The 26,245-nt window shown below is 39.0% G+C and overlaps 1 protein-coding gene across 2 annotated transcripts in view; it reads left to right on the forward strand.

Moving 5' to 3' along the window:
* Positions 1-17,713: 17,713 nt before the first annotated feature.
* The window catches only part of LOC124153664 (chaoptin-like), a 78,836-nt gene continuing 70,304 nt past the window's right edge, over positions 17,714-26,245 (forward strand). Inside the window, exon 1 of one of the 2 annotated variants that reach the window (XM_046526962.1) lies at positions 17,714-19,055. The gene's annotated coding sequence lies outside the window, so the exon portion shown is untranslated. Of the gene's footprint in view, positions 19,056-19,207; positions 19,488-26,245 lie in introns of those variants that run through there. The other variant, XM_046526963.1, reaches the window with a different exon arrangement.

Raw genomic sequence — 26,245 nt, forward strand, 5'->3', positions numbered from 1 at the left:
TTGATGGTCAATCACTCGAGTCTTCATGCTTGAGAAGAATCGTCTTTTTACCCAGATTATCCTCTAATAATTGCTTTGATAAAATATATGGCAATGTCAGCCACTTCTCCTTTTCTCGGTCGCATAAATATCTCGTTTCCCGTTTTCTAAGGTCTGAAATTATCGTAAAATGAGGTGTCATTGTATTACGCTACCTCACCAGCACCAATGAATTAGCAGCATTGCTTAGTATTTGAATGGATTCAATCGATTTATGAATATAATTTAAAGTTGTCGTCGATCAATTAAGGAATTTATAACGTCATTTTAGAGCTACATGGAAATAAGATCGGCTTTTATTTCTTTCCCTAAATATTTCAAAAATCATTCCCCGCAGCCAGTTAGTTATTTTTTCTGCGATATGATTCAGTTATTTTGATGAAATAGATGGTGAATATTTATTATCATATCAAATTTAGGAAAATTATGGTATATTAGAATTATAGAGTAAGATATCCATACGACCATTAAGATAAAATTTTATATATCCTACAGGTGAATATCATGGGAATCTCCATAAGTACTTCTCAACTTCTTATAAAATTGGCTATAACTTGGTCACAACTTTTGTCAATTTGGAGATTAGTTGACTTAGCAAGATATCTTCGATCATAAACGGTTTCAATCCATATTTTTTGGTTGCGGAGTGTGATGATAGAGATCGAGATGACTCAAATAGAAAATGTTTTTGATGTTGGGACCAATAGTTTTCTATAGCAATTAATTTCTTATTTACGGTGGTGAAGAAAGGTATAATGAAAAAATAATGCATCGCAAAACTGCATCGCCAGACCCCGATACCACATGATCTCTGACGTTGTTCGCATAGCCCCCCTCCATTATCAACTAGTAACCCCATCTGCATCCTAGATCCCCCACGTCCGACAGTAAGAAATTGCAAGCAGCATATCGACCAATGAAATCCAATCCGCAGTCGGCAATTGCGATATGAACTCCGATGGGCTGAACTTGAGCGCAAGGCTGGGGTCAGCCCAAGGCCGTCGCAGGTAGTCCGCGCTGCGTCGCGTCGGTAGTGTTCAAATTCACATGCACACCAGCGTGAGGGCTTTCTTAGACGGAGGGGTAACACACGCTTCTTGAAGGGCGAGGCAATATTCATTGTGCCTTTTGAATCTTAATCTCCTCTAAAGGATTTTTTTGACAAGATCTTGAAGCTCAATTTCCCATGAACGGAAACAACGAGAAATTTTAATTTACTTGACCACGATCCAAACTCAATTGAGCTTCAAGATCTGTTCAAATGTTTCCATTAGAGGAGAATACGACACCGAGCGTGAAATGAATATCACTTCGTCGGCGTTCAAAAATTGGTTCTTAACCTTTCGTCAATGAATACTCGCAAGAACGGGTTTATGATTGTGACTCTTACGGTCGGCGAATTAATATTCCCCATGAGAAATGAAATGATGAATGAATGACTGGGTAGGTATTTACTTTAACCCTAAGAGTTACGAAAATTTGACGTCTTTGCTCAGATGAAAAAGTTTATTCGTAATTGTGCACCAAAGTGCATTTTGTGCAAAGTGGGCTGGGCCACTACCATTTTTTCCAAATAAAACCTGGAGCAATTTCCGCTTTGATTTGCCAAAAGAAATTGAAGTATTAGCTATTTAGCTATTTCTATTTAATTAGATAGATAAATGAAAGCCTTTGAAAGTTGTGTCTGGATATTAATCTATCGTCAGTTTTTCATATGAAGAGATAAGTAGCAAGACTTGATTTATTTAAGGCCGTTATTTTAATGATTATTGACAATTTTATGGAACAATAACGATTGAATATTTTCGAAGACGCATGACTGACAAATCAAGAGAAACAGTGACCGAATTGCTTGGATAGATGCATAGGTTTAGCAATCGTTGAGGAAGAAGCAGCGCTAAGGATAACCAAGTTGCCAAAAAAAGCGTTCGAAATTTCGAAATTTTTTAAGAAAATACGGCTACAATGTTTGCACACCTCTTCGATTGCTATTTATTGGACGAAGAATATAAACCTGATTGTGATGAGCAATATTACTGAAGAAGAAAATGAGCGTAAGTTAACAACTTATAAATATATGATTACATTCTTTACTTAGTTGCACTCATTATTAATCAAATGATGTCCTTCATTTTAGACTTTTCTAAGGCTATTTTAGTTAGATGGCATTTTGAAGGTTGAAGAGCTGAAACCAATTATACACTAGGCAACTTGAAAGAAGGTACAAAAAAATATATAATAGAAGAAGCATTTCAAAAAGTTCCCTTTCATGGTCATCCTCCATAGAACTTGATCCTGGAAATACATTTCAACAGCAAATTTTCCGGAAGCAGTGAATAATAGCATGATTCTTGTGATCAGCAAATGGAAAGCGAATGATTTTTCGGTAAAGGGTAAAAAATGCCTCACCAAAAAAATCCTCGGAAATAGTAGCTCTTTCTCTGACTAGAACATCGACATTCAGAAAATTTTAATATTTACTTGCTCAAATTAAGGCAAAAAGACATGGAAACCGTACAAAATAATTTTAAATGCTTTCACAGCTAAAATACATAAGTACAAATATAAAGGTCGCTTTGAAAGTTTAGAGAAGAATGTCTATTTTTATGTTCTGTATTTTATGCTTGTGGATCTTTGCTGAAGCATGCTTGATTTGAGAAAAATTTCAAGAAAAATGAAGAGCAAGTTAGAGGGAATATACGATGCATTAATGGTGAACGTATTCCGAACGTGATTTTTTTTAAGTTCACTGATACTCAAATTGTTCATGGGATTTGAATATGGAATCAGAAAGGAAGAATTAAAACAAAGCGTCGATAATCTCTCGTCGTTAGCCTCGTGAGCTCCTTCGGCTTTCAAACGTCGCTAAGAGGATGAATTACTTTATTTATCTTGCAAATTATCCTTTTTTAACTTGCACAGTAATCTTGAAAGTTTTGAGAAGTATGGTGCTGGACCCCTTCACTATTTTGCTGTATTTTAATATTTTAAACCTGGCATTTTCTTAACTTTCAACATTTTTCGTTGAGATACAATCAGATGTTTCGAATGATTTATTGTGCATCACGAGAAAATTTCAAAATAATAGGGCAAGTTTTTAATTATATTGAAACACAAAAATATAAAAATACAACGGATCAATATGAACCCTCTCAAGAAGATGCATCAATCATACTCGAATGATCGCGTTTTGTCTTTTTTCATCCCGTGTTAATAATTTCAAAATCATGTAATTTTTAGTATGCATATTATTTATCGTTTCCTTTGAAAAAAGTTTTGAAAATTTTGCACATGAGAAAATAGGCATGGTATGGTATTTGGAGTAATAGTCCCACATCTGGGAAGTGATAGAAAGGTGGCAAAAAACCCGGCGTCTGAGTTACTTCCAATGAGTCTTCAATTTTCTTCCCCGAAACTTCATCAGGATAAATCTTACTCCATTAACCATTTGACCATACTCAGAGTAAATTGCTCTGTACCCGTCACTTTAGAAGTCGTCTACTTCTGACACATTCTGCTTCTTCATACTTACTTCTAAATCTTCTTATTCCACTGCATTGATAGCACACTTATCGGTGCCTCTCGTTCATATCCGTTATGGACTCCCAGCCATCTGGTCACTTGGTATGCTCTAGGCGTCGTCGATGGCGGGATGGGGAGGTGGGGGTAGGAAGCTGTGCCCGTTGATCACCCCCCAGTGGGCAAGACGTGGAAGATTGCGCGGGCGAAGGACGCGGGCGATGGCGGATGACGCGGCGACCGCATGTCGCAAGGGCGATCGACGGAATTCTTACGAATGGTCGGCCATGGCGCAACAGGGGGCCAATCCACGACTCTCCCGCGGCCTAAATTACACACTATATCCCTTCCAACGGATGCGAGGCGTCATGGAGTATCTAACGATCTATAACAGATCCTTAAGCCACCTCGAATCGAGAGAATCATCAGTGTCCTATAGTTTACCGTGGGATAGAACCTCCAATTCTATTGGAACAATAATTTCAATTACGCTAGTATGAAGAAGCAGGTGACATCTAAATTGGCGGGTATAGTGTCAGTGATATTCATAAACGATGCATTACATGTCCAATTTAATGCTTTTTTTGTATTCTAGCCGAAACTAGTCGTAAGTACGTGAAAAAAAATTAGAGAACATATTCCACATACTTTACGCTTATTTATTCCCTATTTAACTAACATCAATATGTTCCACTATAATAAATAGTATCTGCTGGGTGTAGCAGATGATTATCGAATGGAGAGATTCATCGGCGTTCGACAGTCTGCCGTGGGATAGAACCACCAAATCCCTTAGGATAGTAGCAGCAGTTGAGCAAGTAAGAGAAAGCAGCTTGTGTCAGAATCGGATGACTTCTTAAGTGCCTGGTATAGTGTGGATGAAATACGGAAATAATGTAGTGATGATTATGTGAAAGGCTGTGGTATATGTTCACTTTAAGCAGTTTTACGTAAAAAAAATTAAAGTGGACATATTCCACATCCTTGATGTATTTCATTTACATCAGCATCTTCCGCCTCATCACGCCACAGAACTTTAATTTCACTCAGATATTGTGCCATTTACACTGGAGTAGTAACGGGCATGGAAACATCTGAAGGATATCTGGAGCTGCCTTTACTTTTATCGTAATGAGAAGTAATCAAGTCACATGCAAAGTTTAAGAAAGTTTTATTTAAACTGATTGTACGCATATGCAATGCAATCTCATATTATGATATAAAAGATTTTCAATTGTGGTTCTGCAATGTTAGGTAACGCGGGCGGCCCCGCAAGGGGGGGACGTCCCCCGAGCCTCCCATATGTATCCGCCGCTGCTCTGGAGATGAAAAAAATGTTCCTGGAGTTAGATTTATCTTGATTGATGGGCGGGGAAAAAATTCTAGAAGAAGAAACTCCAATAAATATCAGAGAGGGCCCAACAGGCATAGCTATAGTGCAGGTAAATATTTCTAGTAGCGGTTGAAGAAGAAAAATCCTAGTAGCAACTGGAAAGTGGAACACTGAAGTCAAAGCTATAAAGTCTGTAAATATAGTAGGAGAATAAAGGAGAAAATATTACATACTGAAAATATCTTAGCGGTTATGAACACCCTGATCATGCACTTAAATAGGAGAAGGTACACATGGAACATTTCATGTGGTATCAAATGAATTACGATGAGCGCCCTAAGTATTCACGGCGTCGCAATCGTTCCCCTTTCCTTTGCATACGTATGCTCTTATCCTTTCCACCGCTGGTTCTACTCACCCAGTGATGAGGTTACTTAATGTATTCTTCATCCTATCATAAAATTTGAGTTTCCACCCATAGAAGAAAGAGATTTTAATCACCCTAAATAAGCCTAATTTCCAGCTGATAGAGAACTGTTTTGGAGTGTACCCAGAGGGTTGGCAGTTCAGGAATTACTTCAGACAGATATAAATGAGAAAATTTAAACCTTAATCAGTTTCATACAACTTTCGCTGATAAAAATAAGAAAAAATTAATTTTACAGAGAGAAACATGATTAAAATAATAGTTACGCGCCTGTTAAACTTTCTGATTTCATTGTAATGTTGCGCTTTAATTTAAATTAAGTTAGACATATATCCTAAGAGATTATATATATATATACCATGCACATAACGTTGTCCCCCTAGTATTCCTATTATGCTTAGCATTACTGGACATCAGTGGCGAAAATATTTTTTTATGGGTGAATTTTTTTCAAACTTTTCAGGTCGAAATATCTTCCGAAAAATAACTAAAATATATGTTAAGTCTGAGTTTGGAGCATTTCAGTATGAGTTCAGGATCTTTAGATGTTGCTTTGTTTGCTTGTTAAGTAGTGAAAACTGCCACACTTATTCTCTTGAAATTTTCATACCCACAGCGTATTATTGGACGCATCCTATGTTCCAATGACCTTTCCAATCGATTCCCCGTGACGAGACAAAGGACTACGGAGACTGTGATAGTCTCCATGTGATCTGAGGGAATCACTGCTTTTTCCAAAAAATATAACACCATTTTCCATATCTTTATTTGTAGAGCTTCCATTCACGAGATAAACTGCTTACCCTTATCGCTGTGTTCCACGAATATACCAGGAAGTCACTTCCATGCGATTCCATGGCAGAGGCAGGACAGTAGTTAGTACACAGTGTATTTATCATCACCTTGTAGAGTCATATAGTACCTACTACCCTTACTGTACCACAATTTTAAATCCTTAATTAATAATCTATGTGGTTAACCACTAATTTAGATGGAAAACTACTAAAATGCATAAACTGGCCCCCATAGAATTACGAAAATGCTAATTGAGAAGAAACTCAAGCAGAAGAGGTAGAACCTCTGCATTGATGAATATTTCCCTGGAGCCTTGCACTTGACATCTAAGTCTGTTATCAATGTAAATACATGAGCAGAGTACCAAAGCTGTATATTTTCTTGAACTATCAGTTGAAGCATTTTACTTTTTGTCAATAAATCACACATTGACTAGAATGGAGAGTAGATACGAATATGAGGCGTCCTACGTGGGATTAAAATCGACAGGGTAGACTTTGAAAAGTAATTTGACATGCACTCCCTTACACAGCGGAAGATTGCAGTCAAAATTAAAGTAAATCATCTTACGTAATACCTGAACCACTGCCGGTAACCTAACTACTTTTACTCAGTTACTTACCAGCACTGTTAATGTGTGATATTTTGTACACACTCTCGAAGCGTCACATGCGTTCCAGCGACGGCGAAATGCTGCGCTAAGACTTCGTAATATTAAAGTAAATTCTCGTAAAATTTGTGCGGTATTTATTGAGCTTCAGTACTCAGAATATTTAACACAGCTTACAAGAATAAATGTGTTATTTAAAAACTCATATTTTGTCTAATCAGCAACAGCTTTCAAAATCCCCGCATTTTCATGTGATTTTAATGGGTAGTGAACATATTTTAATTAGTAAATAACTTTCATAAATTTCACTGTACTAGCGGCTATTCCGTGAGATTTCATTTAGAGGTGATAATGATGAAGGTATAGATGTTTCAATGACTATTGTTCCTCAAAGAGTAAAGTTCTTTTTGGGGGAGAGTAATTAAGAGTAATATGATAGAATTTTAATAATAATTGAAAACTCAAATTAATTTAAACAACCGTAGCGAACTAATTCAGTAACACTTTCCGTACTTTTTAACTACTTTCTTTGCAGAAACTTATTTACTACTCCAGTGGTTAAGGTTCAGCAATTATTGTACTTTCCTTATCGTAATCCTTATCTGCCATGACTTTCCATCCTTCACGGACCGCAGAGCTGCAAGTGCTGAGATAAATGTGCGTACAATATCAACGTGATCATGAGTTCATAATAGCTGTCTTTATACTGGCTTGAATAGACAAATAGTCGTGATTCGATTCCTCATTTCTTCTCAGGAATAATAGCTGCTTAATTCTTAGAGCACACATTCGACTTTATGTCACATTTTAATGCCTTAAAAAATAAACTACGAACATCCTGACGTGGGTGACTAGCATGCAAAAAAAACATAATTATCATAATATGTTGTAATATTTTGGGGCAGTGAAATAAATATCTTTATCTATCTTTATATTTTAAATATTTCGACCACGAAATCCATTATAAGGATTTGAAATGTGCTTATTAAGTCATTAAGTGTTTGAGGCTTCTGTATTTCTTTGAAATTCGGCACCAGGGAAATTTGGCATAGGGAAGGCTCACTTTTTAAGGCCCTTCTTTTTCCGATTAAATGTGAGCACTTAGTGGTACTACTAGTCATTTTCACCGTTTTGGGATCAGGAGACTATGGAGGATGTATGGCTCACAGTATGATGGTATGTTGGATCTTTCGCCAGCCCATACCCTCACCTCCCGGCGCGGTGGTTACAAATAAATCAAGTTTATGTTCAATATACTTTATTTTCCAAATAAATTGAGGCAACAATAATTTTTTCATCAAAAAAGCAATGAAAAAACTTTGAAAAATAGTTAGATCATGATTTTTCCCTGTAAGCGCCGTTTGAAAACCCACCGCCAACTGCATACCCAGTAGTGCGGCTTAATTGGTCCACAATAGAAACGTACACTCTGGCACTTTAGGCGAGTAACCCTTCCAGTTATAATCTTTGGTGGTATCATCGTAAAACTCGGAATTATCGGAAAAAGTTTTATGGAACTAAACGGCCAAAGTGTCTGAGTAGATGCGCGTATTGTTTGCAAGTATTGAGTTCATGAAACGCCGAAAGCGCAATTAGTAAATCTGTGGGAGAAAACGGCTAATTTAACTCTTCCCGCAATGGATATGTTTCTTAGTACGGTAATTTTATTCCATTATACCTATAGTCGCGTCAAAATTTATTACTTCGTGGAGCTATCGTATTGCTCCTTTGTTCACTTGTTTCTGGATGCGTTCTAACCGTTTCCGAATATAGAAGCCGTTTGTTAGCCCAATCACACAACAGTGGTCTGAGATGCCCTTTTCCGCGGACAAAAGTCGATTTTTCGATTGCGTTCAAACTGTCCGAAAATACTAAATATGTGAAGCTAAAATATCATTCCATTGTAAATAGATCTTTAAATCTTCCTTTACTGCCCATTTTTCGAATTACAGGAGTGGTTTTTAGCGGAAATTTTTGACGGCTTTTTAACTTTATAAATACCATAACCAATTGCCATTTTTTTGTTTTTGTGAGTTTATTTCAGCAAACTCACCTTTTTTATGATCTATAAACCTAATTATTAATGTTATGAAAGCGTTCGGGGTCTCAGGAAAGCGCGCTATAATATCATGTGCAAATATTTTTTTTAATTATGCAAAGTGAGAGATATAAAAAAAAAACACGCTCTACCACTGTGTTCTCATGTGATAGGATACAAATAAAATACTAACATTGAAGCAATGTTGAAAGAATTATCTGCCTTTAGTTGCCTTTTTAGTATTTGTAAGCCGAAATGTGTTACAGGGACGCCTGGCTATCCAACGTCATGGCGCGCTATCTCTCGACAAGTCGCTCTCGCTGATAAAATTCTCCGTTTTTAGTCTCTCTATCAGACGCATTAGTTCATTGTTTAGCATAATCAGCAACAATTCTATCCATGCCTAAACAGTAGATGATTCAGCGACCATATCAGTAACAATAAAGCCTATTTGGCACTGATTAAACGTAACAATTCGGCAGCCATTAGGCTTCTGTCAGTGTGCGACTAGACGTTGCGCGAAAACTCCATCTATATCTAAATATTCCCCTAGTTGTTTAGTTAAAATTAAATACTAAGTGTCTTTGAACAAGTCTTTGGATATGCCACCTGTAAAGGAATAATTTTTCCTTTATTTACGAGAGAAGTGGGCCGAAAAGGACAGCGCTCGTTGCCAGCATCTATATGAGTACATTTTAAGGTAGGTGAAAGTGATTTAATTCCGAGGTGCAACGTACTAAGTGGATTCATTAACCCATAGTTTGCGTATCATATCATTTTTGTGCCTTATTCTAAGGTCACAAGGCAGGTCGGACGTGAAAAATGACAGGAAGCTAAGAATTCAAAACTGGCTGTTTTCTTTAATCGGGCGACACTGAGATGGGAAAAGAGCCGTAGAACATTAAACGTGTTTTTGCAGAACAACAATCAGTGGCTTAATTCAGATATTGATTTTTTGGCGGAAAAAATCGAGCCCTAGATAACGAGCGCGTAAACTTCTCAACCCTCTGCCTCGGGTAAATTCAATCTTATCAATGGAATATATTATTGCATTTACGTAAATGAGAATATTACCTATCAAAATATTGATTTTATTTAGGTATTGGTCGTCCGTGTAAGAATTTTGAAACGTTGTGTGAGCGATCACAACGGGGGAGAACCACGGAATTTCTCGACACAAAAAAAACTGAAGAGCTGGTTTATGCGTCAAACGTAAGTCTTCGGGCAAACAAGCAAAGCGATGCAGCTCATTTGGTAGATGAGGCAATTCATAGTAGCCCCAGTAGAGCCAGAAATAAAAGGCAAGCGTGAAATATCCATAGATCTGGTACCAAGGCAGTTATTCCCTACACTGCAGACGAGGCATTAAGCTTAATGATTGAGGCAAAGTTGACTAAACATCAGTAAACTATGTCCATCAGGAAAGGGGCCAGATCTCATAATGCAGCAAATCTTTCTCCTCCCTAAGAAGAAATTCTTTCTGTAAAAAACCGGTGCTATCCTTTTGGTGCTACGACTGATTACATCCCCAAACGTAGACTCAGCACCCGTGTACATAGACAATGAAGAAACTACGGATGAGGAGTAATTGTTTTACTTCCTTATATTCATTTGCCTCCCTTAATTATCAATTAATTAATTATTCTACAAAATACTTTCATTAAAAATATCTCCCTCTAAAAGAATAATGGTCATGTAATGTCTCTAAGTGATAAAACATCCATTCATTCGTGTAAAACTGGATCTGGCGACTAATAAATGCGTAAGTGTTTTTCAGTGAACCATTGCATCACACGTCGTTGTAGTATAATTATTCAGAAAAAATAGCGAATGCGTGTTTATTTTTTGAGAAAGTCATTATTCATGCATTAGAAGATATATTTAAGTCGTATAACACCCATATATACCTCTAAAAATGGGACAGTCGACTTTTGTCCGGAAAAAAGCGCTCCCCAGACCACTGTGGCATGCCGTTAGCATGTAGTAATCAGCGAAGCAGATTTGATGAGAACTCAAGTACCTCAGGTGAATAGACCCTTCGAATCGTTTAAAAAAAATTAAGTGGTAGGAGAAGCATAAAAAGAGACTAATCGCAAACACGATCAATGAAATATGAAAGACAAAAATATGGCTCAAAGATAATTTGCTGAGAATTTTGTAAATTGATCCAACGATTTAGTTAAAATATGTCAATGGTTCTACTATATTATAGTTAACACAGTCTAAAAATCCAGTAAATTGATCTAGAAAACTAAGCTGACGAAAAAAATCGACTAATTACAAAGAATATGTCGTTAATTAATCAGCTGAGAGGTTTTCTCTATTAAATTGAAGGCATCCAAATATTCGAGCACTCCAGCCATCCAAGACTTCTTCAATGATGTTCACATCAAGATCATAAATGCGTCAAACGCAAATGTGCTTGCGTCAGACATGTATAAAATTTCGGACACATCTTATATATTCAATCCATATTGTTATCAATCCAATTCAAAACAACCAATCACGGAACGAACTTAATCTGAAAAATGACCAGACGATGATACAAAATGTATTGAAACCGGCCTTGTGAACGAGAGTGCTTTTGGAAAATTACTAGAAAGTTTTAATTCGGCAAATAATTGAATTCCAACAGGATGAATGAACTCTCTATAAACTGAACAATTTCTTCTTCCGCCAGAATATGATTCTAGGCCCTCTCGTACCGTCCGAGCAACTTGGCTAAAGCACTTATCTGCCCCTTGAAGTGATAGAGACAGCCTCTTTTCTCTCCTAAATACCCGCGACCAATCTTAGAAACCTTAGCAGAATTCAAAAATTGTTCTACCTGCTCTCTGTCGGAGAGCGCTGAGCGAGAATTGCTGCGATTATATCATAAGGCGGCAAGGTCAAGCAAGGTTGTTCTCCGGAAGTGGGTAGGGGAAGGAAGAGGCCCATCTCAACCGCCACCTCACACTTTCTTTCCGCTCTCCTTTCATTAAGCGACGAATCGTCAATTACGACATCGAAAAAGGAAGGATTTACCTGTTTTTATTTTCAGCCTGTGAACGAGTTACGCAAAAAATAAGCACAATATTTATCTTCAGAGAGGTGCGCCTACTCGGGTTTATCGCAAACACGTTTGAATGAGTCAGTTTTTAGAGCCGTATTTTTTATTTATTTCAGAACACGAGAGCATGAGCAGAAGTACGTGTAAGCTAAAGAGCATAATGACTCATTTTATCCGAAAGGTTATAGTTGAGCTATTCGATAACAAATAAATATCAAAATCACAACAAACTTCATGTTATAAACTTTTTGCCACAAAAAAACTATTTTTACCGGCTGTAATAAAAAAATTGAGGTAATCTTTATATAATTTATTTAATAATCAAAATCATTATTATATATTTGTTAATTCACTCGAAATAATACATTATAGAGGTTTCCTTGCCTAAGCCGTCCATTTCCCTCTTTTTCAAACCATTTCTTTCAATTCCCTGATGTGCTTCTTCCTCGTCCCCATTGATAACTTTACGACGTTATTTATTTTTATTTTTGAAGCTGATATAAGCTGCAGTATTCGAATTAGAGAGTAACAAAGAAGCTTAATCATTTTCACGCTCTTCACTGTCTTAGTTAATTTTTGTTCATTGATGATTGGGAGTATTTTTACTTGAATAGACCGTTTTGGTAATCGCTGAAAATGTAAATAGAATACAATATTTTGACACTATTGATTCCTCTATCCCCATGGAGCTTCCAGACTTTTCTATTGATAATGAATTAAATAGAATTTCACTCAGCATCAAAAAAACAATAGTAATTTTTCCGTTAAACCATGTGATACATATAAAAGCGCTTTCAGCTCTGTGCGAACAATACCCGGGCCAACGGTGAAATCAAAAATTCAAAGCTATCACACTTTAATTACTACTATCTCTACCTCTAGATTATAACAGTGGCCTAATTTTTAAGGAAAACACTTAACCCTCTGTACACGTGTGTGCGGCAAAATGGCCGCAAGTTTATTCTTACCTAAAAAAATTACTCACATTGAATCGTGGTGGAAAAAATTGTCAGGTGCGGTCAGTGGCGGATCCAGGATAGGGACAAGAGGGAGTGCTAAGTAGGGGGTAACCTCCCAGCAGTAGTGGGGGTCCAAACAAAATTACCATTCTATGTAGTGCAAATTGGATACCCAATTTGGGGGCTGTAGCCCCCTCGGCCCCCGCTCCCATAGATCCGCCACTGGATATGGTCACGTTACACTGTTTGGCGCATAGCGAGGTAACGATTGGCCATCAGGCTTTGCCAATCTGTCGTTAGTTCGGTGCGGGAGATGTGAGCAAACCAGGAGCCAGTTTTTCGCAGCGCAGTTACTATTTTTGTAGAATCTGACGTTTGTAGGCGGTATTGAAAGTATCATGTAGTTTTTTTTCCTTGGTGTTCTGGGATGAATTCGTACTTCTAATCCTGGAGTACCTCAGATGATAATGAGAGGAAGGGGTGGTAATTAATTAAAAATTATCAACCAATCAATCCATCGGCCATTCCCAATTTTGACGTATTTTCACTTCTGTCTTGGGTATCGCATATCTCGTACCGTTGAGGATATTCTTCTCTCATTAAGGACACGTAAACGAGAATAAAGCTGAGAAGGAAGGATGCATTTATAGTGGAGTAAGTGAGTTTAATTCCGAACCCGTGAATATAAAACAAGGAGATACCTGCAGATTATGACGAGTCGTTGTAGGAAGGAGAATAAGATGAAAGATTAGATAAATATATGCAAATTTTGCTGGATAATTTTTTTTGTATTAACAGGGATCAAGATGCTTTACGGGTGAATGATTCTCAATGAACAGTCACTACTTCACATAAATAACAGCTAAAGATATTTAAATAAAATCAGAATTTAACCTGGATTGAACGCAGCGCTGCGAGATGCCGTTATCTCTCAGTCGCACGTCTGTAGAACGAAGAAGAAAAGAACCGTGATTCTTTAGTCACGATACTGCTGAAATTGAACCGGAAACAGGTAAGCCGTCGACCATTTCCCGTCAACAGGTAAGCCTGACATAATAATTTATTTTAATATGACAAAATGAAGATTTGGAATCGGAGGACTATACGTGATGTACATTGACCACATATAGGAAAACAAGAAGATGACCCATGAGATTTTTCTTCTCTAGACATTGCAGGAATTTACTAGCGTACAATTTTTAGAATAAATTTCACTAGAGGAGAAAATTACAGTGGGCAATATCTGGATGAACTTTCCCAACTGCTGACGGAACCCAGTCCCAGAAATCAAGCTGGAAACTGGAGTATTCCGAAAGATACAATTCTTCCTATCCAAATAAAGGGAACTCTCAGCCGTCCCACCTAATACTAACTAAACATTTCAAAGAGTAACTTTCTTTATATGTGGGTCACATAAAAGTATCAAAGCAAGTTTGATCTGCGAGAAATGCTCACGCAAACTCAGCATAGAAAACCTGCCGTAATTAGGTAGGTGCAGAGGAGATTTATAAGAGACAACGATTTACCTTTAACTCAGTGAGAAACATGCAGGGCAAAGGAAGAATCGCACTCTAATCTCGCGGAGGCAACACACTGGGGGGTAATAGTCGTACCTATTCCTGAGAGCAGCATGATCAATGTGCTGAAACTCGGATCAAACCAGATACTTATTGAAAAGTAATGGTTGTCCACCTGTTTCGGTCAAGACACAAAATGGTTCTCCTTTTATATGTGAACAATTCGATAACCCTATAAATACGAAATTTATAATTTTGTCCCTACTCCAGAAAATATCATGTTCCCTCGCTGTTGAAGGCTGAGATTGAAATTATAAATTAAAAACTTCTGTGCTATTTTAAACATTTAACCAACCCATATAAGTTTCCGTACGGTATTTTTTTATATTTTATCCCCAAACCACCTGTCCAGGGCATGGTTATTTGTTTACGAACCCGCGACCTCTTGTTTGGCAGGCGAAGTCTTAACCCCGCCGCCACCGAGGCCGGCACTGTGGAATTAGGCTGATATGGTATTTGGAGGACGCGACCGACATTAGGTCATTCGCGCCAAGAGGGGAGGAAAGGAGGGAAGGGTGGAGAGAAACCCGGTGTCGGCAGTAGCCTGCTCTTAGCGAAAGTCGCCAAGGGGACCACGGATTAACGTCCCATCCGACGGACGGAGTGTTGCGCTTGACATGTCCTCCACACAACACTCAAGCAGGAATCGGGCAGTGTCCGAAAATTCTCTGCCACCACCGGGATTTGAACCCGAGCCCACGGGGTGGGAAGCCAACACTCTAGCCATCTAGGTTGTCGTTATCTTTTTTAACATGACCTCATTGAGGATAATTTTCCTTGACCGTGGCATAAAAATATTCTCTTTCAGTAATTCTGACGAGATAGTTACAAACATGCATGCATGGCAAATAATATTAATTTAATGCGATGGAGATGTATCGTTCCAGTACCCTATAAATAGGTGCAGTGCAGGCTTATGAGAGGCGACGATTTACCTGTAACTCCATACGGAACATGCTGGGCAAACGAAGCATCGCACTTGTATCTCGCGGGGGCAACTCACTGAGGGGATAATAGCCGTATTCCTGAGAGCAGTATGATCAATATGATGAAACTCTGGTCAAACCAGATAATTATTGGAAGGCAATGCTTGTTTTCCTGTACTGATTAAGATACATAGTCGTTCCTTTTGTATATCCTAAAAATTATATATATCTATGAAAATGAATATTAAAATTTCGTTCCTAAATCAGAAAATAATAAGTTATAATGTACTTCAACTGTAGGAGGCTGAGATTGCAACCATAAATTTAACACTACTGCGTTATTTTTTGACGTCTACTTTTACCAAATAAGGTTGTCGCTAATTTTTTTAACATGACCTCATCGTGAAATATTTTACTTGACAATTGCAAAAAAATATTTTCTTTGAATAACTCCTGACGTGCTAGTTAGGAACATGCATGCATGGCGAGCATTTAAGCAAAATATAATAGTTTTAATTTAACGCGATGAAGATGCATCATTCCAGTGCCCTATAAATAGGTGCAGTGTAGGCTCATGCTAAAATTTCGCCAGGCTATTGCAGTTTCTTTTCTCTTTTTCTTTCCTCTTTCAATTTTGTCTAAGTACTGACGATCTAGTTATAAAATATGTAGGCATGGCAAGCATTTAATTTGAAAAAGTTTTGATCTAATGCGATAAGGATGTATCATTTCAGTGTTCTATAAATAGCTGCTGTGCAGACTCGTGAGAGACGACGATTTACATGTAACCCTGTGAGGAGCGTGCAAGGGTAAACGAGGCATCGCGCTCACGGGGGCAATGATGACTGGATCCCGAGCAGATGGACGTGAGGCTTTTTAGATCCCACGGAACGACCTCGAGGGAGAGATCAGCGAAGCGTGTTGAAGAGGAGGAAGAGAGCGAAAAAATTGTGCGAAGAAGAGGGAAGAGGACTGTTCACGTGCTCGACGAGTGCACGGCTCCCTCAAGAGGAGGAGGAGGAGGAAAGGCGGGAGGAAAGGGCGGGGAAATGAAGGTAAAAGCCCGTTCGCTTCGCTAAGGAGAGCGATACCACGGAGGACTCTCACAACGGGAAACCTTGCGGATGTGCGCAAAACCTAGGTTTCTATTTGACCCTAGATGACGCCATGAATTCTTTGAGAGTGCTCGTTGAAAAATTTGTACTTTTTTTAATTTGGGGGCTTTTATTAAAAATTAAAATTTATCAGGTGAAAATACATTTTCTTGTCTGTTTATTGAATCCATTATAAAAATGACTGCTTACCATCCCATTAATGTCAGATTCGTGTGATAAAAAAGCCCAAAATATATCTTATTGGTCTGTATAACAAATTATATTTAAACACATCCCAGTTCCAACCACAACCATCTAATCAAGTTCTGAAATCGCGCCATATGGATTATAGTTCCATTACCATGACTTAGATTGAACTATCAAATCCATTAACATTATCGTCATGCTTTTATCATATGGCAAGGACACCATGCATAATTTTTTCACTGGATAATTGTAATTCCCCTCGCAAACCCATCTCATGTGGGTAGTTGGGGGTTATACAGGTGAGATCATTCCAAATAAAAATGATGCCTAATTTTATGCTAGCCTATGACAGGCAATGAATTATTCTTCCCAGTCAATTTAAGTAAATCTCCCGTAGAAGATGCCTATGACTTAAGTATATCTACACGTGTAATTGCAACTATAACTGTTCAGTACTGATGAGCAAGTTTGCATTAACATTCTGGACACCCAACTGAAAATCAGCCTTGAAAAAAAATGATAATTTGGAATAATGCAAAATTTCGTGGGAAAAAAACAGCGGTGATTTTTGATAAAATTTGTATTAAAGGTATCTCTTAAATAAACCATTCAAATAATAAATGTCATTTCAGAAGATAAAAACGGCAAATTGAACCGGTGCCCCTCATTCGCAAGTGACTTATAATTAGATCTGAACCGAGGAGCGGTTCACATTTCATGTTTCGCTCAGATCCTACACGGAGGATTCTCAAGGGTAACCCATGCGGATAGACTTAGGTAAACGTATCCTCACGCTCAGCCCGTGTCGTCCTCACTGGATATAAGCGCGCGAGAGGTACGGTCGGCGGGCAGTAAAGCCTCCTTCCAGGCTCTCTCTCAAGGGGTACCTTAAAAACTCCTCACACCCCGCGGGCCACGTCCCTAGCGCACCCGAGGGACGGGCGCGGGAATTAGAGCTGGCTCGCCGACAGAAAACAGCGTTTATAAATACACACCACCTCGGCTGCTGCTTGTGTGTGTTTTCGTTGAGGTGCGAGTGAGAGAGATAGAGAGGAAGAGAGGGAGGGAGAGAGAGAGAGAGGAGGAAGTGTGGTGGGTCTGGGGGGAGTGTTAGAGGCGTGGGGTGAGTGAGAAACACACGTCAGTCGATTGCCTCCGCGTGCAACGGGAGGAAGCAAACGAACGCACTCTCCCGGGTCCCTCACGTCGAGTTGGGCGTGTCCAGCCAGGGTCGGTCAAAGTGCCGCATTTGACGGTTCCAGCCTACCCGTGGCGACCGCGTGGGTTTGAGGGTGAAACCACTTCATTGCTTCTTCCCGCTCATCGAGCTGGCACCACGCCTGCTGAGAAGTTGTGAGTGACTTCGGAGCCTGGAAGACACTGGTACTAGGTAAATACTGGGTTTTGTGTTGAATCAGTGCCCCATCGGGCGTGTTAGTGTGTGTGCAGCTCCCGCTGAAGTTAGCTGCGCGCACGTAGAGAGTTGTTTTGGGGCACAAGTCTTCGAGAGAAGTGTGTTGTTGACGTTTAGTCTGATCTACTGAGTGAGGAACTGTCGGAAAGTTCTGCTTGAAACAAGTGTGTGCCGCACATGCTGTCAAAAATTGTAAGCCTCAGGAATAGACAATAGACCTAAGGAATTGCCAATCAAAGAGTTCACATACCATCAAATATTTAAGTGTGCCAGTCTGTAAATCAGGCTATTCAAACTCCCTTTCGGGCTTAGAAAACCCACTAAATATGCGTATACCCCTAAGTATACATATATGTGTAAAAAATACGTATACTGCTGCTGAACTTGCTATGAGAAAGTGAGTGAACCCCGTTTTGGGTGTTAGCTCTAGAAGCCCGTGTCCAATTGCACCTGTACCAAGGAGCTATTGCGTGTGTTTACGAGCTCAGCGAGTAGATATAAAGAAACCCCGATTCGAAGATAAACGTCAACTTCTCCTTGGGTGGCGAGCCCCAAAAAGATCTTATTACCTGCGGAAATTTTTGACCGAGGGAAAGCCTGGCGCTATCGGAATCGAACCTCTCCACGCTTTCAACGGCTCCGCACGGAAAACTACGCCGCCTCTTATCTGTTGACGCCCTCCTTCGCCCCCCTCAAAGTGTTATCGCCGCCGCCTCTGCGCCTACTTGAGGTCGCCACCTGCCCCATACCCCGCCCGCCATAAATACGCTCCAATGTAGTCTCACAGTCGCGGGCGGTTGGGCTTTTCTTAGAACTCCGGCAGTGCCGCCGTTCCAAATCGGTGGAAGTGAGTGCAAATATCGGCGGCGAGGATTCTTCAGTGCCGCTGTGGGCGGGAAGCGGAGGTGGCCAGTCGCCTCGTGGTGGATACCGGCGCACGCTGGTGCGTCTCGACTCGTGAATTTCAACCGAGGAAGCCGTGGTTCGACCCCTGGTGAGATCCTCTGAGGAGACTTCTGCTGAAGGAGCCGCCTCCTCCCCAGCAACGGAAGAAAACAAACGCAACAGGTGAGAGGGGAGGGAGGGGTTTGTTGGGGGGGGGAGAGTGAAGGAGGTGAGGGGTGGGTGTGGAGAGGAATATATACGGGAAAGGGGTGGGGGAAGTTTTGTTTTGAGACGCGGTTGGAAGGGACCTGAGAAGAATATTCGAGGAAAAGTCTCGGCCCTTAGTGCACGTGCTCAAGTCGTGTTCTTGTGAGTTCATTGAGGAAAAAAAACGTTTCGAGGAAGGAGGGAAATATTAAGAGAGAGTAGCTGAGGTCGGGTTTCCCCTTAGTCATTTGGAGAGGAGGGAAGCATCAAGTGTTGCGAGAGGGAAAAGGAGAAGGGCGATAGGCATTTGATAGAAGGTGGTGCTGAGGAGGAGACGACAGCGACCCAATAAGACTCCAATTGGAGCACCTGTTAGGAGTTTGGATAGGACCTTGTGCTTATAACTCGGTAAGTTGGTAACGTGAACTGAAGTATTCTTTATATCATTGGGTCGCTTGAAATACTCAGGGCCAACTATTAATGAAAACAATGGTTTGTGATTTAACTTTGTGGAATGGTGACATATTATATAAAAGAATAACTTGTTTTGTATTCCACTCAGTATATGAATTGGATGGATGAGGTAGATACTTTGTGGAGATCCATTATGAGATATAAAGTGGAACGCTTTGCACTTTCCACATAAAAAGTTATTATACTACAGTCGGCATGTTTCGCTCTTCTGCAGTATTATCAAAACTCCTCTTGATAATGAAGAGTCTTGATTGTGCTGCTGTGCAGCGAAACATGCCGACTGTAGTTTAACAAATTTTTATGTGGAGAGTGCAAAGTGTTTCACTTCATATCTCATACTCAATATATATTGTTATTAATATGTTTTTTTACCTTTATTATGCTGCGTGGGATACAGCAAAGTTTACCTCATAATCTATTAATGAAAACTTTGTACAATTTCTCAGCACAAAAACTTTGTGTAATATCATTGAATATTTTTCGGAATCATGAAGGTTTTTCACTGCACTAAGCGAAATGATTAGAAATCTGGCTCTGTTAATTTTCGTTTTTTCATTGTACCTACATCTTGATATATTCAGGGCCGGCTATTTATGAAAATATTGAACGATTGCACCAATTATTTTGTGTATTAGTGAAAAATAAAAATTGAAAACTTGGAGCAGGCAATATGACGACAGAAAACTTGGGACTCTTTTAACTAATTTTAAGTAAAATAACAAGCGTCCCAAAATATTTAGTGGCATAAATTTTACTAAGCGAAATGAGAATATTCCGCGAAATATTGTCTTTGAACTTATTTCTTAAACCAAATTCATTTAAACTGCATCGGAACGCACTTGATTTGCATTTATCGATAATATATTGAAAAAAGCACTTGCAATTTGCCGCGACAAGTCGTGGAAAATTGCAAGTATTTCTTCCAACTCCATCATGCTTAATTCTTCCAAATTAATAACAGTTAGTTCTAATTAACTCCATGCTATGACATGAGGTTTTATACCAATCTTTTGAAACTAAATGCAAGAGAGTTAAAGTTTGTTTGCTTAGCAGTCGCATGGTTTTGGCTCCGTTTCCAACTACTTTATTCCTCAAATACTTTCCCAATCCGCATCATTCGTCGCCTCTCAGTTATTTTTAAACGCCAAGGCGAAAGAGAATTTCCAAGAGAGAAGAGAATAACTTCCGGGAACTTTTATTTAGCACCTCTCGTATGTTCTAAGTGCAAATAGAGGGAACACAGTGCTAAGTACTATAAATTATTATACACCCAATGATTTTTTCCCAGCACAGAAAATTCTATCAACAGGTCCTAATCTAACTCTATCCATCTAGTCATCCTCAGACAACTGGTACACCAAGGTCCCCACCCTATTATTTCGCCTTCAAATCATGCAAATTTTGCCCTCCTCACACCCACCATTTTCCAAATATGCCAAAATCACCCCCTGTCCATCTAAAATGCCTGAAGTTCATTCTCCTTGAAACCATGCATGTTTTTCTGGCTCCGTTTCTCATGTAATTATCAGTGTGAGATAATCTCCCTAATCATAAAATATTTCCTATTACTCATGCATGTCCTCAGTTTGTTATTGTTTTTTTCACTTTGTGATTTATTTGTAATCCATGCATGGAGATTTATTTTTTTAAGTAAGTGCTTTCCTGTTATTATTGGAGTCTCCTAACCATAGAATTGAGAAGATATCAAATGCATGTTACAATAACAGTTTTATATTTCATATTGTATTGGTTTGTTCTAAGTAATCCTACGCTGAAAAAAGCAGTAATGTAGAAACGTAAGAAGTTGAACGAAGCATAATTTGTATGCGAAGTAAACGATACTTAATATCGTATTTTAATCCGTATTGAAATCTCTAATGTGCAGGAACATTGCTACCAACATTTCAGGAAATTATAAGATAGCAGTGGGAGATATTTGCCGAAATTGACCTTTTGTTCCTATTTGCCGAAATTGACCTTTTAAGAAAATAGCGTGCTCGGAGCGAGATTTGTCTTCGAATATGCCGAATTCCTTTGCCAGCAAAATCACAAAAACTCACTTGTGATTTGAATACAATTATACCTACTTTGAGAAGATTCTTTTCACGGGAATTAAAGTCAAAAAATAAGGAGCTTGTATACTTTCCTCATACTTTACTTAGCCAATCCAGGTTTTAAAACAGGTTATACCTCATGAATTTCCCTCTGTGGAACTCCAGAATGGCGAAGGATAAAAAATAAGAAAACAAAATTACGTAATTCTTAATTTATGCTGTCAAAGCCAAAATTACTCGCATGGATCTGAATTCACGGCCTCATATATTATTCTTTAAATTGGAGCCATGATAAAACTGCTATCAAATGGTTTTCAGTCATTTGACCCAAACAATTCTTATCATAAGTTCGTAACTTCTGGTTTGATTCACTTCCTATACCAAGTTAATATTTACCTTTCCTTCAAATATTATAAATAACAAGGCAATCTTAGCAATATATGCTTTAAATTAATATTCTGTAGCTATACTTCGTTATTCATTTTTTTCTCTGAGTAGGCATCCCCGTCCCCGAATTCATTTTTCAGCTTCTCATTTCTGACCTTGTCTCTCAATGTTATCATTTCAAGTTTTCGTTATAACCTATCCCTGGACTGTCATGGGGAAGGGTGAATAAAATGAAGTAGTAAAAATTGATCCATCTATTTGTGAATGCTGGCAAAGCCGAAAGCATTCGGAAGGATTTGAATTCGAAGCCTCAACAATTCTCAGAGTAGGTGAAACTATATAAATACTGTTATCAAATAGTTTTCCCCTCAGCCACTGAGTTCCACTATTCCTTGGTGTGCTTTTTTCATCCATTGTGCAGCTAAATAACTGGTAAATTCCACAACACACGTAGTGATTAAATTTTAAATCAAGTAACCACTGAAAATGCTACTAGGAATTGGGACAGTAAAGTGGCTACCAGGAAAAAGGTAGGAATGGAAGAGGTGTGACTGCATAGATATGTCTTTTCGTCCGATGAAGAATCATCATCACACATTCCTGCAGACGGAATGGGACGCTTTAGCGCACACCATTGGGCATTCCCTCCCTTCCACTGTCCCGCTTAATTAGCATTCGCTAATGTCACCGCACACGGTGTATTCAAAGCGAGCGTCGCCCACCCTCCCCCCCACCTCCCGCCACCACAAGAGACCCCTTCCATTTCGCACACTTCTCTTCCTTGAATCTGCGACGCGGAGGAAAATCACCGAGTCCCCAACGGGCAACAAACGACGGAAACTAAACACCCGGCCGTCGTGTTGGAGCAATAAAACCGTTTTAGTGGTCTTTGCCGGCGCTGCGGTACGCCATGCGCATTTTGTGGCCACCGAGGCTGGACAGGGCACACTATCCCCTCCACCGACAACGGTCTCCGACGCGCCCAGGTCCACCGTGCAACTTCACCTCGACAAAAAAAGTTGCCTGGAAATTATTTGCGCGGGGAATCCAGAGCGCAACAGGGCGGAAAAATATAATGCTATTCCGTAGTTTCCCCAAAGTGTTGCACGGGATCGCGAGGCAGTTTTACAAGTTCCGAGCCATTTCATTATCGGAGTTATAATCGCGTATACATATATTAGGCAGTCCCTCACAACTTTCTCATCGCCATATACAAGTCAACAGCGTCTATCCGTTAGGTGTCCCAATACTTCATTTGTCTGTGTTTTCGGCCCTCACTTTTTTCCTTCAATATTTATAATCTTCGCAAGGACGATGTAACACTCAGGCGATAGACGTTCTTCTCCCATCTCAGAGAAAATTTTTTGTGAAACGTATTGCACAAAATAGTTAAAGCAACAAATATGTTTAACCGTTCATCATCAATCGTAATTTAGTGCTATGTTAGTTGAAGCATGGACTGTCACGGTATACTAAAATTGTCATACGACATGAAGATTATTTAATAATCGGTAGCACCCAAGGATGCACTTTAGCGTGTAAGATATTAAGTGGTATCTTCTTGATAATCATGAATTGAATTGTGTATGAGGAGATGATATGAAGGATAATATCAGTAAAGGAAGATATCTAGCATTTAAGTGGATATTGTTCCGAAATGAAGGGAAGTCGTTCGAAACCTAGTCGAATTACTTGAAATCATGTAGTACTAAATAATTAGCGTAAAGGTAGCAGATTTAATGTCATAATTTTTACAGCATCAATCCTTTGAAATTTACTGATTGAAATTCATTATTTAATTCATTGCCATCACGTATTTACTTTCATGGCGGGAAAACTTGCAGTTAACTTGCTATTGCCGGTATGAAAAAGAATAAATAATGATGGTACGCACGGACCAATTGAAGACTGTGAATGCCAATCATACCGTTAAAAAAATCGATATAACGAGTTTGGGAGCAAACAAATACTGAAATCAAGAAGGGCAGCGGAAGCGTGTAAACATAACCATCAATAATAAACGAAGCACTGGAATATGGCGAGCAGAAAAATTCCCACCTTCCATCAAACCGCTACCGCGATATATCTTTGCCATCGATCAGGAAGGAGCGACGCATTGCGTGAATCAACAACGTCGGTCAACCAAGCGACGCTATTACCCATAGTATCGCACGGTAACAGTTTTTTTTGCCGGCGGATATAAAAAAAAGACTCGGTTAATTTTTTCTCTCGAATAACGACGAGTTTTTTCGTGTGGCGCAAAAGGGCCGGGACCGTAAATCACTTCGCAACAGCTGCGGTGGCGTAGAGGACAAGGGACGGACTGAATAAACGCCGAGGTGAATATTTGAAAAATCCCCACTTTTAATTAACCCTCTATCTCTCTCGCCCCGCGTCGAACTGAAAAGACCCCTCTCTCACACTCCTGTGAGGCTCCTAAACAAGTCCCTCAGAATGCATAATGCAGCGACTGGAAGGTCATTAAAGTTCCGCATCATTCCCTCGAGTACAGCGATACATAAGTGAAGACGAGTGGTTGAAAGATTTTTCTATTTGTCTCCAAGCCGCGAGTAGTAAAAAAAATGAATGGAAGATTGACATGAGTCAACCTTATTGTTGTTCTTCGCGCACGCTTTTTTTTCTTCGTCGTCGTAACCGCCAATTTACGTCGTTCGGCTTTCGCAACGTAAGTTTAGCCTTGAATAGGGCCGCCGCAAGAATTATTGCTTGTTCATTAATTCCTAAAAAAATCCATCGCTGGTAGCCTCAGTGTATGAGCCACTCCTATCTTTCATCGTTTGAAAGAGGTTGGAAAAACGGTAGCCGTGCTGGGTCATACCTTTGTGGACTTCTTCTCACTAAATTACAGCTCTTGTCGGGGAATTAAGGTCGAGAATTTACCATATGGCTTTCGGCACCTCTCTAATTTTGTTATTTAGCCCTCCAATTCGTTTTTAAATACGCCCGCGAGTTCATTTTCAGGACGTATTAACGCATTCCAATTTGCGTGAATAGCATTTAAGGTGCAAAGATTGTAGGATTTAAAAATTTTATAAATATGCTGCTGAAAGCCAAACAAAATCCTTGGTAAATACGTTGCATTTGTAGCTAAATATCCTCAGTGTATGGTACTTAAATCTATGAATATTAATAAATACACGTGGAGCATCCTACTTGCCTACAAATGCGGCGCAAGTCATAAATATTAAAAACTTCGAAAGGTTCCTGCAAGTCGTGATGAAGCAATTACTTACATTTTTTTTGCAGTAAGACAAATTGAAAATGAAAATGAAGACTAGTTTTCCTTTTACGTGAAACTTAATCTTTAGAATTACGTTACATGGAAGAATTTGTGCATGCAAAACTTTATCAATAAAAAGAGAACAGATCTATGATGATGAATGTAATGATTGGTCGAAAGACTGGATTCGTATTTAAACGGATGAAACGGATATGAAGTAAAGAATTAAAATCGTTGCAGATAGAACAGTAAGGAATGAATCAGAATGAAAGAAATGAAGGCAAGCGTAGGAAGGAATCCTCTTGGAAGGAAGTATCGTCACTGAAAGCGTCGAATGGATATGGAAAGCCGGTTTGCCCCACATCCTCACAAATTGCGAGCTAAAAATACTTTAAGTGTAAACAAAAGATCTCTACGACGTTATCCGACGTTTGTGGCATTGAACTCCGCAGCATTGCGCATTGCTAGTAGACGAGAAGGTGAAAAAGAATATTAATATTTTAAAAATTATTTAGAGATTTTGTGCCGTATAAACGTTATCGCAACCGTGGCTTGGAGTAGAAAACGCTTTTCAGAGGACCGAAACACCTACTTCATGCCTCTGAGCATTAAATAGGTATACCCAGAAAACCCTTTATAGAAATTTTTCTATCACTTGCTATGAAGAATCATTGCAGTGTAATGTACAGTGGTAATTCGTAAAATTCATTTTTAAACGTAGATGGAATAAAAAGTAATTAGGATGTATAGCTTTCCAGAAAAATACACACTCGGCTGCAATGTAGTTTTGGGTTATGCATGTAAACTCTTGATAATGACAAGCTGAATTGTCAAAGACTGGGTAAGAAAATTAAACAAGAGTGGAATTGGTCAAAATCATTATTTTTCGTAATAGTTAGTGAATCTAATTTCAACATTCCTTTCTGACATGCCAGACAATTCATTTCACTATTAAGACGACATTTTTAATTTAAATTTAAAACTTTTAGTGGTTTCTCATGTTAAATAGG

The sequence above is a fragment of the Ischnura elegans genome, chromosome 2 (assembly GCF_921293095.1).
Source record: "Ischnura elegans chromosome 2, ioIscEleg1.1, whole genome shotgun sequence".
NCBI lineage: Eukaryota > Metazoa > Arthropoda > Insecta > Odonata > Coenagrionidae > Ischnura > Ischnura elegans.